Source organism: Bos indicus x Bos taurus, chromosome 5 (genome assembly GCF_003369695.1).
Source record: "Bos indicus x Bos taurus breed Angus x Brahman F1 hybrid chromosome 5, Bos_hybrid_MaternalHap_v2.0, whole genome shotgun sequence".
In the NCBI taxonomy this organism is placed as follows: Eukaryota; Metazoa; Chordata; class Mammalia; order Artiodactyla; family Bovidae; genus Bos; species Bos indicus x Bos taurus.
In genome coordinates this window covers 34,570,262-34,584,750 of record NC_040080.1, presented here as the reverse complement: position 1 = coordinate 34,584,750, position 14,489 = coordinate 34,570,262, and the positions used below count along the sequence as shown (strand labels likewise).

Below are 14,489 nucleotides of genomic sequence, written 5' to 3'. Positions count from 1 at the left end.
TTCAGACTATATATTTAGACTTGTAGTAAGGATTAGTATTAAGAATATAATCTTTCAAAATGCTTCAATAAAAAAATGAAACAATCCAATCAGAAAATAGACCAAAGACATGAAGGAACATTTCATGGGAAAGGATATATACAGCTAGCATCTAAGCACATGAAAAGATGTTCAACATCATTAATCATTAGAGAACAGCAGAATGGCTAAAATAAGAAATAGTGACAATGCCAAATGCTGGCAAGGATTGCAGAAACCAGCTCACTCATGCATGGCTGATGGAATGTAAAATGATATAGAACGTTTTACAGAACAGTTTGACAGGTTTTTAAAGAAAACTTAACTTATAATGACCATAGAATCCAGCAGTTGCTCTTGTGGGCATTTATCTCAGAGAAAGGAAAACTTCTGCTCATACAAAAGCCTGTGTGCCAATGTTTATAGTAGCTTTGCTTATTTAACACCAAACTAGAAATAGTGTAATAGTGTAGTGGCTTTCAGTGGGTGAATGGTTAAATGATCTGGACCAGAGAACACTATTGAGCAATATAACTGAACAAAGTATTGATACCCAACCTGGCTGAATCACCAGAGATTTGTGTATGATTTCATTTGTATGATAATTTTGAAATGACAAAACTATAGAAATTGTACACTAGTGGTTTCCAGGGTTTAAGAAGGAGGTGGGATAGGAGGGCTCTCAAAAGACAATCTTAGGGACTCTTCTGGTGATGGAAATATTCTGTATCTTAACTCTACCCATGCCAATCTCTCGGTTTGGGTATTGGACTGTAGCTTTGTAAGATGTTACCCTTGAGGGAAACAGGGTAAAAGATATAGGGGATTTCTCTCTATTATTTCTGAGAAATGCATGCAAATACACAGTGGTGTCACGTTATAATATTTGATTAAAGACAAAGACAGCCTTCTAATGGCTTCTAGATTAAAATTCGAAGCCTTTCCTCGGCCCTTTCCTACTTCCTTCACATCCTGCTTGTCTTTCCTGGACATATCCCACTGCAGGCGCAGTGGCCTCTTTGCTGTTCCTGGGCTCTTACCACAGCGCCTTTGTTCTCGCTGTCCCCACAGCATGGAAAGTGCCTCTGTCCAGTTGCTCACTTTGTCCTGGTCTCTGCACAAATGTTACCTTAGCAGAGCGACTTTTCCCTTGAACACTGTCTCTAAAATAGGACCGCCTACCGCAATCTATTCCCTTACTTGAATTTATGTTTCTTCTCTCATTAGAAACGGGCTTCCCTGGTAGCTCAGGTAGTAAAGAATCCACCTGCAATGCAGGAGACGCCAGTTTGAGTCCTGGCTTGGGAAGATCCCCTGGAGAAGGGATAGACTACTCATTACAGTATTCTTGGGCTTCCCTGGTGGTTCAGATGGTCAAGAATCCACCTGCAATGCAGGAAACCTGGGTTTGATCCCTGGGTTGGGAAGATCCCCTGGAGAAGGGAATGACTACCTACTCCAGTATTCTGGCTTGGAGAATTCCATGGACAGAGGAGCCTGGCAGGCTACGGTCCATGGAGTCTCAGAGTCAGACACGACTGAGCTACTTTCACTTTCTCATTAGAAATGGACTTGATGCTTTTAAAAATTTCAGAGTTTTTAGGATAGAAACTTCAAGTTCCCCATTTCCTCCCCTTTCCTATGTTTTCTCCTGGGATTTGGAACATTTGATTTTCAAAATCAGACGAAACAAGCTGGTTCATTCTATTTTTTTCCTTCTGCTGATGGATCTATAATGTTCTAGATGGAATTTAAGAGTTCTGTAGTAGTGGATGTTGTGTAGTCTGTCAGGCTCAGTTGAATCCCATCCACTGGCATTTCCCCACACAGCAAAAATTAAGAGTCAACCTCCTCACCCCAAGAAACTGCCTCTAAGTGACTTAGCTCTGATTCTCTTGTAGGCTTCTTAATCATCCACGGTGTAAAGACACACTTCAAGAGGATCTTTAGAAGTGTTGGACAAGCTTCACCACGCGTGGCAGGTATGTGTCTACACAACTGAGTGTGCAAGGAATGTAACTTGTTTTATTTTCTACAGTTAGATCCAAATTATATATTAACCCTTCGTCTGGCCACGTGGAAGCAATTTGAGGTTGCATCCTAATTCTAGGTAAGATTTTGAAGGTGAGGGGTGACATATCTGCTCCTATGCTCTCATCTCTCCACGAGTCATGGTTGTCCTCTTATCCTGCATCAGCACTCATGAGCCACTGCTGAGGCACACCTTGATCTTTCTTTGAGCATCTTTTCCTTTCCTTCTCTTGGCTTCTTCCAGATACTCCCTGGATGCATGATGGTGTGCTGCTGCTGAACCAGAAGAAAGTCTCTGGGGTGGCATAGAGCTCTGTGCTCCTTGCATGACACTGTGAAGCCCCTGGGCCTTGTTCTATTGCTCCTGGTCATGCTACTCCAGGCAGTCCTTGGCAGACCTGGTCAGGTCCACCTGCGATATATCACTTAGTCATTTCAAAGGTCCAGACCTCATCCAAGAAAGAAAATCCATTCCATCTGCCATTATTTTATACCATCATATTTAGCAAAGATTGAGGGCAGGAGGAGAAGGGGGGCAACAGAGTATGAGATGGTTGGATGGCATCATCGACTCAGTGGATATGAGTTTGAGCAAACTCTAAGAGATAGTGAAGGACAGGGAAGGCTGGCGTGCTGCCGTCCATGCAGTTGCAAAGAGATGGACATGACTGAGCAACTGAACAACCCTGTTAAAATATTTTGAACAGCACAACTTAGGAAATCAATCTAAACACAATTTACATTTTTTTTCCTGTTGTTTCTTTAAAATGCACTGGGAAAAGGGAAGTGGATATTCTCTTGCCTTTGCATGAAATTTAGGCCTCAAGTAGGCTCCATACCTGGTAAGATTACTCTTAGATTTAAAAAATTTCTATCTACATTTTAAATCACAAACATTGTCTACATTCAGAAATTAGAATGGTCCGATCTCAGGCTATAATAGTAGCTTGCAAGTTCATTTAATATCAAATCATCTCTCATCCCCTCTCTGAGGTCCATATTTGGATTGGGCTCTTGCAGAGGGAGAGGGTGTGCTGTTTTCTTTCTCTATCTGTCACCTCCTCCCCCATTTGCTGGCTGCTATCGCTAAATCCTAAGGGATTGAAACAAGGGAAAGAAAAGGAAATGAGTGGCTTAGCGATGTTTTTTATGTGAACAGGTACCATGTTAACCTGTCTCCAGCTTTCAGGGCCTGGCAGATGTTTAAAACTGAGAGTCATTGGGCTACTTTGGGGGGACTTTGGTGGCTCCCCTGCTGGCCCATTTGTCTTTAACTCTCCTGGCTTGGACAGGGCTTCTCCTGTAGCTGTCCACTCCCTACTCATCTCCTGGTTTTCGGCTAGTCCAGCCCACATGAACTCATGTTGAGTATATAAAGAATACTTCCAGGTGGCCATCTTGGGCTTCAGGCTGGCTCTGTCACCCTCGGCTCACACCTGCATCACGAAAACACACATCTCGTGAACCTCCAAGGGCTGAAGGGTACTTCTCAAATTACTGAGCCGTTCCTTACCTCCTCCTTGTCCTCGAGATTCCCAAGGTGGGAGCCAGTCTGCAATCTGTCAGGTTTCCTAAGCTCCAGGGGGCACATCCATGCTATCTAAACTGTTCTTTTGAGGCCTCCCTAAAGACCTGAGAGAGAAAATAGCCCCTTCTAGCCCCCCTGCTTCAGTGAGGTGGGGCTTGTCACAGGGCAGCAGCTCAATCCAAGAACCATTCCATAATGCTTCTCCTCACCTCTGTTCTTTTGATCCTTTATGTTGTCTTGTTGGGTTTTAGAGCCATCCAACCTGTTCTTCCCAGTGTTAAAGAACTTGCCTGCCGATGCAGGAGACAAAAGAGATCTCAGAAGATCCCCTGGAGGAGGGCGTGGCAACCCGTTTCAGTGTTCTTGCCTGGGAAATCCCATGAACAGAGGAGCCTAGCAGTCCATAGGGTTGCAAAGAGTTGGACGTGACTGAAATGACTTACTACGCATGCAGCCAGTTCTTAGGACTTTAAAAAATTTTTGGTTTTGGTCTAGCCCTTTTCTTTGGAATTTCATGCCTGTTCAATGAAGGTGCCTTAATTGAATCTCCTAGTTTAACATCTGATCATTTAAGCTCCACTAGGTGTGATCACTGACCTAGAGCCAGACATCCTGGAATGTGAAGTCAAGTGGGCCTTAGAAAGCATCACGAACAAAGCTAGTGGAGGTGATGGAATTCCAGTTGAGCTGTTCCAGGTCCTGAAAGATGATGCTGTGAAAGTGCTGCTCTCAATATGCCAGCAAATTTGGAAAACTCAGCAGTGGCCACAGGACTGGAAAAGGTCAGTTTTCATTCGAATCCCAAAGAAAGGCAATGCCAAAGAATGCTCAAACTACCGCACAATTCCACTCATCTCACACACTAGTAAGATAATGCTTAAAATCCTCCAGGCCAGGCTTCAGCAATATGTGAACTGTGAACTTCCTGATGTTCAAGCGGGTTTTAGAAAAGGCAGAGGAACCAGAGATTAAATTGCCAACATCCGCTGGATCATGGACAAAGCAAGAGAGTTCCAGAAAAACATCTATTTCTGCTTTATTGACTATGCCAAAGCCTTTGACTATGTGGATCACAATAAACTGTGGACAATTCTGAAAGAGATGGGAATACCAGACCACCTGATCTGCCTCTTGAGAAATTTGTATGCAGGTCAGGAAGCAACAGTTAGAACTGGACATAGAACAACAGACTGGTTCCAAATAGGAAAAGGAGTTCGTCAAGGCTGTATATTGTCACCCTGTTTATTTAACTTATATGCAGAGTACATCATGAGAAACGCTGGACTGGAAGAAACACAAGCTGGAATCAAGATTGCCGGGAGAAATATCAATAACCTCAAATATGCAGATGACACCACCCTTATGGCAGAAAGTGAAGAGGAACTAAAAAGCCTCTTGATGAAGGTGAAAGTGGAGAATAAAAAGTTGGCTTAAAGCTCAACATTCAGGAAACGAAGATCATGGCATCTGGTCCCATCACTTCATGGGAAATAGATGGGGAAACAGTGGAAATAGTGTCAGACTTTATTTTTTTGGGCTCCAAAATCACTACGGATGGTGACTGCATCCATGAAATTAAAAGACGCTTACTCCTTGGAAGGAAAGTTATGATCAACCTAGATAGCATATTCAAAAGCAGAGACATTACTTTGCCAACAAAGGTTCGTCTAGTCAAGGCTATGGTTTTTCCAGTGTTCATGTATGGATGTGAGTGTTGGACTTTGAAGAAAGCTAGCGCTGAAGAATTGATGCTTTTGAACTGTGGTGTTGGAGAAGACTCTTGAGAGTCCCTTGGACTGCAAGGAGATCCAACCAGTCCATTCTGAAGGAGATCAGCCCTGGGATTTCTTTGGAAGGAATGATGCTGAAGCTGAAACTCCAGTGCTTTGGCAACCTCATGCCAAGAGTTGACTCATTGGAAAAGACTCTGATGCTGGGAGGGATTGGGGGCAGGAGGAGAAGGGGACGACAGAGGATGAGATGGCTGGATGGCATCACTGACTCGATGGACATGAGTCTGAGTGAACTCCGGGAGTTGGTGATGGACAGGGAGGCCTGGCGTGCTGCGATTCATAGGGTCACAAAGAGTTGGACATGACTGAGTGAGTGATCTGATCTGATCTGAGGAAGAGTTAGAGGCTTCCCTGGTGTCTCAGTGGTAAAGACTCTACCTGCAATGCAGAAGACCCAGGTTCGATCACTGGGTCATGAAGATCCCCTGCAGGAGGACATGCAAGCCACTCTAGTACTCTTGCCTAGAGAATCCCATGGACGGAGGAGCCTGGTGTGCTGTAGTCTGTATGGTCCCACAGAATCAGACACAACTGAAGCGACTAGGCAGCAGCAGGAAGAGTGAGAGTGGTTGGGGGAGGGATAAAGGTTTAGCCACCCCAGTGGCAGCTTGCTTTGAGATTCACTAATATCTGTACATGGCTTGACTACCTTATCTTCCACTCAAAAGTATCTAAATACGATTTTACCTCAGTAAATAGGAGGATCTCTTTTAAGTCTATTTTCAATGCATGAGAGTCATTCTAATTTCTCAGACAGTCTTAGACTTTTGAAACTCAAAATTCAGTAATTGACACCCCTATATCCCCCATGCTTCCCTCCTCTGCCAACGATTTTCTTTTCTTTTTTTTAAAAAAAATTTTTATTAGAATATAGTTGCTTTACAATGCTGTGTTAGTTTCTGCTGTACAGCAAAGTAAATCAGCTGTATATATATATATATATCCCCTCCTTTTCAGATATCCTTCTCATTTAGATCAAGATAGAGCAGTGAGTAGAGTTTTATTGCTCTACAGTAGGTTCTCATTAGTTTTCTATTTTATACATTGTGTGAAATAGATAGTAGTGTGTGTGTATGTATGTGTGTGTGTATATGTGTGTGTGTGTGTGTGTGTATGTCAATCCTAATCTCCCAGTTCTTGCCAATAATTTAGCAACTTGTCTGACTGAATGGAGAAAGAAGTAAGATTCAAGGAAATGAAATACCTCAAATGTTACATCCTGTGTGATAAAAAATATTGCCTACCCTTTTTTGAATATCTGTGTTGTGGGTTTAAATCCATATAATGGCACTGCATCCTTTATAGTAAGGATTTAACATTTGAGGAAGCTAGCTGTTGTAGTTTAGTTTAGCTGTATAAAACCAGTTATATAGGATTGGATTTCCCTGGTGGCTCAGTTGGTAAAGAATTTGCCTGCAATGCAGGAGACCTAGGTTCATTCCCTGGGTAGGGAATATCCCCTGGAGAAGCTAGCTTTCTTCACAGTCCAACACTCACATCCATACATGAACACTGGAAAAACCATAGCCTTGACTAGACAGACCTTTGTTGGCAAAGAATTAGCCTAATATCAAAAGTAGGCAAAATATCTAGCAGTTGAATCCAGTATTGTATACAAAAAATATGCACCATGATCAAACAGGATTTATCCCAAATATGCAACTCTCATTCATCATTCAAAAATCAATTGCTATAGTCTATCATATTAATAGCTAAAGAAAAAAAATCTAATCATGTATGGATGTGAGAGTTGGACTATAAAGAAAGCTGAGTGCAGAAGAATTGATGCTTTTAAATTGTGGTCTGGGAGAAGATTCTTGAGAGTCCCTTGGACTGCAAGGAGATCCAACCAGTCCATCCTAAAGGAGATCAGTCCTGGGTGTTCATTGAAGGACTGATGTTGAAGCTGAAACTCCAGTCCTTTGGTCACCTGATGCGAAGAGCTGACTCATTTGAAAAGACGCTGATGCTGTGAAAGATTGAGGGCAGGAGAAGAAGGGGACGACAGAGGCAAGATGGTTGGATGGCATCACCAACTCAATGGACATGGGTTTGAGTAGACTCTGGCAGTTGGTGATGGATAGGGAGGCCTGGCGTGCTGTGGTTCATGGGGTCACAAAGAGTTGGACACGACTGAATGACTGAACTGAACTGAAAGAAGAAAAATCATATTATTATAACAATAGATAAGAAAAGCATTATCACATAATCCAACATGCATTCATGATAAACTTTCAAGCATCTAGGAATAGAGAAACCTACAGTTAAAAGCATACTCCATGATGAGAAACTAGATTCCTTCTCCTGTCACTCTGGGATATGACAGTGATGTCTCCTCTTACCACTCCTATTCAACATCATACTGGAAATTCCTAGCTAATATATTAAGAGAAGAAAAAATATGTATGTATACACACAGATGGGGAAGGGGCTTCCCTTGTGGCTCAGCTGGTAAAGAATCCGCCTGCAATGTGGGAAACCTAGTTTGATCCCTGGGTTGGGAAGATCCCCTGGAGAAGGGAAAGGCTGCCCACTCCAATATTCTGGCCTGGAGAATTCCATGGACTGTATAGGCCATGGAGTCGCAAAGAGTTTGACGCGACCGAGCGACTTCACTTCTTGGATAGGGAAAGAGAAAAATGAAACTGTTGACAGGCTAAATAATTGTCTATGTAGAAAATTCAAAATAATTTATAAAAAGACTCCTGGATAAGTCTTGCTTCTACATTAGACTAATATACAAAAGTAAATCGATTTCCCATATACCACATGAACAAATGGAATTTGAAATTAAAAACACAGGATCATTTATATTACCTAAACTACAGAGGTAGAGAAAGGAGAAACAAAGGGAAGAATGAATACATGGAACACGGGGTTTTTATGGCAGTTAAGCTTTATCATATCATACATGATACTCCAAAATCACTGCAGATGGTGACTGCATCCATGAAATTAAAAGATGCTTACTCCTTGGAAGGAAAGTTATGACCAACCTAGACAGCATATTCAAAAGCAGAGACATTACTTTGCCAACAAAGGTTCGTCTAGTCAAGGCTATGGTTTTTCCTGTGGTCATGTATGGATGTGAGAGTTGGACTGTGAAGAAGGCTGAGCGCTGAAGAATTGATGCTTTTGAACTGTGGTGTTGGAGAAGACTCTTGAGAGTCCCTTGGACTGCAAGGAGATCCAACCAGTCCATTCTGAAGGAGATCAGCCCTGGGATTTCTTTGGAAGGAATGATGCTAAAGCTGAAACTCCAGTACTTTGGCCACCTCTTGCGAAGAGTTGACTCATTGAAAAAGACTCTGATGCTGGGAGGGATTGGGGGCAGGAGGAGAAGGGGAAGACAGAGGATGAGATGGCTGGATGGCATCACTGACTCGATGGACGTGAGTCTCAGTGAACTCCGGGAGTTGGTGATGGATAGGGAGGCCTGGCGTGCTGCGATTCATGGGGTCGCAAAGAGTCGGACACGACTGAGCCACTGAACTGAACTGAACTGAATGCTAGCATCATAGAATGAGTTTGGAAGTGTTCCCTATGATTCTGTTTTGTGGATCAGTTAGTATAGAATTAGTATCACTGGGACATTTAAAAGTAGACCATTGCATATATAATTAGTTATGCAAAGATGAGGTCATTAGTCTGGGCCCTAATCCTATATAGGATCTTCCTAACCCAGGGATCAAATCCAGGTCTCTTGCATTGCAGGTGGATTCTTTACCAGCTGAGCCACCAGAGAAGTACAAATAATTAATTTAGTCAGTAAATTGTGCCCAACTCTTATGACCCCATGGACTGTAGCACACCAGGCTCTTCTGTCCATGGGATGTACCAAGCAAGGGTACTATCGTGGGTGCCATGGGGCTTCTGAGCGATTGAACTGAATTGAACATGATACTGTAATGGTGGAGACATGCCATTCTGTATTTGTCAAAGTACACAGAGGCGTGCAACACAAAAGAAGAACTCAAATGTAAACAATGGACTTTAGTTAATAATCATTTCAGTATTGGTTCATCAACTGTGGAAAAAAAAAAAGTATCATACCAGTGTAAGATGTTAATAACAGGGTAAACTGAGGGTGGGGAGAAGGGAGTATTTGAGAACTTTTTATGTTTTTTTTCAATTTTTTCATAAACCTAAGACAGAAATAAAGTCTGTTAATGAGAAAAATAATAGTGTTTAAAAAATAAAAAGAAAAAAAAAAGGGCAAACAAATGTCAGACTGAGATACCTGGAGTTAGGACTTTATCATGTGAATTTGGAGTGGAGGGGGACACCATTCAGCCCATAACACTAGGGTTCAAAGAGGTTCAATAACTTGAAAGTCACACAGCCCTTGAAATGCCATTGTGGAGATTCCACGCCATGACATTGTGACTCTCTAGCTGAGCTCTTTCTGCTGTACCACAGTTCATCTCAGGCAACTTTTGCACGCAGTCCTCTGCAAAGAGGAGAATGCTAGTTTTCCTTTAAACAACCCATCAGATTGGCTGGGGCATGGATCCACCCAAAGAAGGAGCTCAGACTAAGACATAGGTCAAACTATCTCATGAACTTGTAATAACCTTACAGCTTACACAAAGGAGTAACTTTACACTTTATACCTTACATAAAGGAACAGGTTTGTGAAGAGGTTCAATCTAAAACTGTAATACTCTGGACTAGAAAATGAATTTGTACTTGAACTAGAGGTATAGATTGTGAAGAATTCACCTGGATCTGGAACTACTAAAAGGGTGTCAGTGTGAGTTTGGTGATGTTATTCCTGTGACCTGTGGTTTGCAGTTTGTGTTCTTGACCTGTATTCGTATCTACATATGCCACGTGTACGTGGTCTGTTTCATGTAGAGCATAGTTAAACAGTGTGTAATAAATAACATATTTAGATCATGCAAAAGAAAATGAATAAAATGTTTGCTCTGAAGTTCCTGCAGGCATTTACTGGATAATGATAATGATAGCTTTACTAAAATATATTCAACTTCAATGAGGGTTATATTTAGGAAAATTATCAGATTGTTTTGGATATTTTCCTTATAAAAACAATTCTTTAGTGCATCTTATGTGGAAGATAGGAATTATAGTAGTGATTCGGAAATGTGTCTTCATGAATATGAACATAATTTGAGTCTTGTAGTATTTAGAGCTGTTTTATTCCAGATGGCAAAACATTTTTATTATTCCTTTCCGTTAGTGCTTGAAATATATACCTATGGAAATAAGTCCATTTTAAGATTTTTCTTGCCAAAACTCTAATAGATGCTCACTTACTGAGAAATATGTGTACTGAGAAATATTTAAGAAAAATATGCTTTAATGAAGCTGCACTAATGATACTTATTTAGCTAATTGTTTATAGGAATCTAAACATTATTTCAAGTAAGGTAGACTGTTGGCCCTCTAAATAAGCCTGGCACAGGTGTGCAGAGAATTAAGAGAATTAGATACGAGATCTAATGAAAATCAGAAGAAACCTCTAATAAAAATTTTATTTTATATTTATATTTTATTTATTTATTTTATTTTAAACAAATATAGCCAAATAGCAAAAATGTTTTAAAATGAGGGTAAAAAATTACTAACAATACCAATAACCACAAGCAATAATAGTAACCTTTTAGTATATTTGCTTCTCTTCCTTTTCTATTCATTTGTTCAGCTGAGGATTACTGAGTGCTTAATGCAGGCACTTGGGAAATAAAGATGGCTAGGCCAAGGGTTCCACCTTGAAGGAGACTGTAATTTATTAGGGAAAACAGACCATGATAAGTCCTTGTAATGTGTGCTAAGTACAAAGCTGGAGGAGAATGGGCCAAAGAAATTGCTTTCAACTCTAGTTTCAGATTTGTAAAGAATTTTAACAGAAAAAAAGAAGAAATCTTTTAGCCAGAAAAGAGAAGAAAATACATTACAGTTAGAGGCAGGAACATTTGCTAAGGTATGGTATGACTGAAATACCATCATAAGGAACTGTAAATAATGCAGCATGTCTAGAAAATGAAGTTGGAGAAGTAGGTGGAGGTGATATCATGGAGTGCTTTGTACTAATTATCCTTTTGGCAAGAAGGGTTTACAAATGGGGCAGGAATATGTTTAGAATTGCATTTTAGAAAAATTGATTATCAGCAATATGATGGGATGGGTGGCTTAGAAATTGCAAGCTTCAAGAACTAAGTGTTTGGTAAGGGGTCAGATATACCAAAAAGCTTAAAAAAAAAAAAAGAAAAAAGAAAAAAAAAACCCCACCTGGCTTGCAAGGACCTCTAGCAGTTTTGGTGGAGACTCCAAAATGTATTCTTGTGGTCCTGTGTTTTCATAAAATTTGCCAAAAGTATGAGCTTTTAGCTCCAGCTGATTACGAGTACTTCTATTTCTATATTACCACCCCTCTGTTAAACCTCTCTCATAGAAGCATTGGTGACACACCTTTTGCATTTACAGATTTACCTTCTTTTTCTTTAAAGGGTCCCCAAATTGTATAAGCTTAGATCTCATTTTCCAGATCTAGTCCCAAGATGATACTGCAGGAATCCAGAAGAGGATAGCAAGTTCTTAAACCAACATAGTAGCTGTAGAGATGAAGTAGAAAAGATGTGGAAGACTAAGGGGCGGAAATTATCGGCTCCTAGTGTGCAGGAAAGAATAGGGCCAAGATTTCTCCCTGCTATAACTTGATGGATAGTCGGGGTATTGATAAGAAAAAAAATGGTAACATCATGTCACAGTTGCAAGTAATGGTTTATTGAACATCTTTATGTATGTTTTCATATTTTTGAATTCACAAAAGTTTATTTACCATATCAAATTGTGTAAGTATTTTAATACATTTTGTTATCTGTTACTAGATAGACTTTCCAGATAGACTGTGCCATCCAACACTGCTATAGCTGATATAGAAATGGATTTTTTGGTCTTCACTTCCACTAACATTGGACATTATAATTTTATTTTTTTTGAAACTAAATTATAGGGTAAAATCAGTGCTTCTTTTTCATTTTACTATGAAGATGAGATAAATGTGATCTGTAATTGTGAACTCTCCATAGAAGTCTACTTTTCAGGGGTAGTTATTGTGGTCTTTTCCTGGTAATGATTTAGGGAGCATTAGGAGGTAGTTGGGAGGGTCAGGAAGATCCCATCGAGGAGAAAATGCCAACCCATTCCAGTATTCTCGCCTAAAAATACCCATGCTTAGAGTAGCCTAGCAGGCCATAGTCCAAAGGGTCACAAAGAGTGGGACGGGACTGAGCAACTAAGCACACACACAGGAGATAGTTGTAAGTCTTTTATGAGAGTAGTTATAATACGTGCTGCGATTCATGGGGCCACAAAGAGTTGGACGCAACTGAGCGACTGAACTGAACTGAACTGATACTGTGCACTCTAAATGCATGCATACATACCCATGTTATAAGAGCTGGAATAGATGAGGCTAAAACAATTTTGTAGATTAGATTGTTTTAGATAGACTAAGTATCTGCAAGCCTTTTCTTATAAGGACCAGATAGTAAATATTCTAGATTTTTAGGCTAGCAGGTGAAATTGAGGATATTATGTAACCTCTTTAAGAGCAGGAAAAATTTTTTCCAAAAATATTTTATTGACATAGTTCAAAATACAATGATTGAGTAAACTTTTAATATAGAAGTATAATAATGAGAAAAACTGTATTTGTTTTTGAGAGCAGAGACATTGCACCTAGTTGCAGTTTAGTGGTAATGTTCTCTGTCATCAAATTGATTATAAATGTTCTTTCATTAAACCATTCTTATTTCAAAGTTAGTGAGCTTGATTTGGATCACAGGCCATACTCCTGGTTTAGACAATGACATTTGTGTCATTTTTCAGTTCAGTTCAGTCGCTCAGTCGTGTCTGACTCTTTGCGACCTCATGAATCACAGCACGCCAGGCTTCCCTGTCCATCACCAACTCCCGGAGTTCACTCAAACTCAACGTCCATCGAGTCGGTGATGCCATCCAGCCATCTCATCCTCTGTCGTCCCCTTTTCCTCCTGACCCCAATCCCTCCCAGCATCAGAGTCTTTAGGCTTTGTTAAAATATTTTGTCTGATAATAAGTTTCATGTCTGTTGCATATGTTATTTGAACCTCTGGAAATTTACAACTTAGAAAAACTCATCAAAATGCACGCATGTGTGTGTGTGTGTGTGTGTGTGTGTGTGTGTGTTACATGTGAATGGGTTGGCTGTTTTTTTCTTTATAGCAAATGGAAGTTAGGATATATCTGGGTAGCCATACTATTGCAATGAAGCATTTTGTCTGTTTAGATTAAGATACCAGAGAAGTGAAACAGGAAACTAGACTTGGCAGGTACAAATTTGGTCTGTTGGTATATGTATTGGAATGACTTTGAATGTTCCCTGTTGTTGACTTTGAGTTGACTATAATTTGTACTGTTCATTAACATCTGCTTCTTCTAACCTTTGAGAGTTTGTGCTTTGGTTTTAGCTTTGCTATTGTTCAGCAACTTTCTAAAAACGTCTTAATTCTTCTTCTACCCTCCCTTAAAACTTCATGTCTTGAAATATTTTTTTTTTATAATTCACATTTCATGTGCTAAGAATTTGGTCTGTTGGTATATGTATTGAAATGACTTTGAATGTTCCCTGTTGTTGACTTTGAGTTGAATATAGTTGGTTCTGTTCAGTAAGTTCTGCTTCTTCTAACTGTTGAGAGTTTGTGCTTTGGTTTTAGCTTTGCTATTCTTCAGCAACTTTCTAAAAACGTCTTAATTCTTCTTCTACCCTCCCTCAAAAACTTGATGTCTTGAAATATATTTTTTTTTAATTCACATTTCATTTGCTAAGAATTTTGTGGCAGGGCCACCCAGTTCCTATGGTTTCAAGAAAATAGAGGAGGAGGAAGAAAGAAAAGAAAACTAGAAAGGCATGGAAGTTTGAAAAGCTAACAAGCCGATCATTTCACCCACTTTAAAGATTGGGGCATCCATCTCAAAAGTTTCAAATGGAATTTGGTTCCTAAATCTAAGATCAATTTTCCCTTAAACTCTTAATGAATAGTTTGAGGAGTCTGTGAAAACTTTAGTTAAGTTTAGTTGCTTTAATGAACATGCTGAGTTATGCATTGGAT

The 14,489-nt window shown here is 40.1% G+C and overlaps 1 protein-coding gene across 6 annotated transcripts in view; it reads left to right on the top strand.

Annotated features, from left to right (window-relative positions):
* SOX5 (SRY-box 5) overlaps nt 1–14,489 on the top strand; it is a 1,171,960-nt gene that overhangs the window by 166,483 nt on the left and 990,988 nt on the right. For all 6 annotated transcript variants that reach the window (XM_027541542.1, XM_027541545.1, XM_027541540.1 and 3 more), the window contains exon 2: nt 1,920–2,000. The gene's annotated coding sequence lies outside the window, so the exon portion shown is untranslated. The remainder of the gene's footprint in view (nt 1–1,919; nt 2,001–14,489) is intronic.